This window comes from Pygoscelis adeliae, unplaced genomic scaffold, assembly GCF_000699105.1.
Source record: "Pygoscelis adeliae isolate BGI_AS28 unplaced genomic scaffold, ASM69910v1 Scaffold445, whole genome shotgun sequence".
In the NCBI taxonomy this organism is placed as follows: domain Eukaryota; kingdom Metazoa; phylum Chordata; class Aves; order Sphenisciformes; family Spheniscidae; genus Pygoscelis; species Pygoscelis adeliae.
Window position 1 is genome coordinate 766,970 of NW_008824894.1, and position 622 is coordinate 767,591.

The window sequence follows — 622 nt, forward strand, 5'->3', positions numbered from 1 at the left end:
GGGCCCGAGCCCGGCTGCCACGGCTCAGCCCACTTGGGGGGCAGGGAGGGACTCCACAGGGAGGCCATGGGGCGGGGGAAGCCAGGCCCTGCGCCCCCCATAACCGAGGAGATCCGTCCCACAGAGCCACAGCGAGCCAGGGCAGGTTGGCCCCCGTGGCGGTGCTGCCGGCCCGGCCCCTCACGGCTTCCCTGCTGCAGCCCTGCGCCACTGACCCGCGTGGGGCGAGGGGGGTTCTTTGGGGTTTCCTCTTTTTATTTTTTTTCCTTTTTTTTTAATTTTCTTTTCTCCCTCATTTGTATGTTTCCATGATTTTGGCTCTTCCTTTCCTTGCCCCCAACTCCAGGAGGTACGTACCCCTCTCCCCGCTCTGCTCACGCCGCTGGGGCTTTGTTTCCTTTTCGTTTTTAATTGCTGGTGATTAGTCTCATTGCTGTTGCTGCTAACCACCCGCACCGCCCCGGGGCCCCCCCCTGCCGAGGGGACAGCCCTGCTCCTGACGCCGCTAGGGCAGGGATGCGGGGTACCAGCAGCCCTGCCGATGCTGAACGCTCCCCGAGGCCTGCTGGCCCCCTTCACTGCCCCGGCACACTCCATGGCCCTGGGGACCGACAGGGCCACA

General features: G+C 64.3%; 1 protein-coding gene across 1 annotated transcript in view; it reads left to right on the forward strand.

Moving 5' to 3' along the window:
* Positions 1–622, forward strand: part of CYTH1 (cytohesin 1) — a 7,164-nt gene that overhangs the window by 3,394 nt on the left and 3,148 nt on the right. The gene's annotated exons all lie outside the window — the stretch shown is intronic.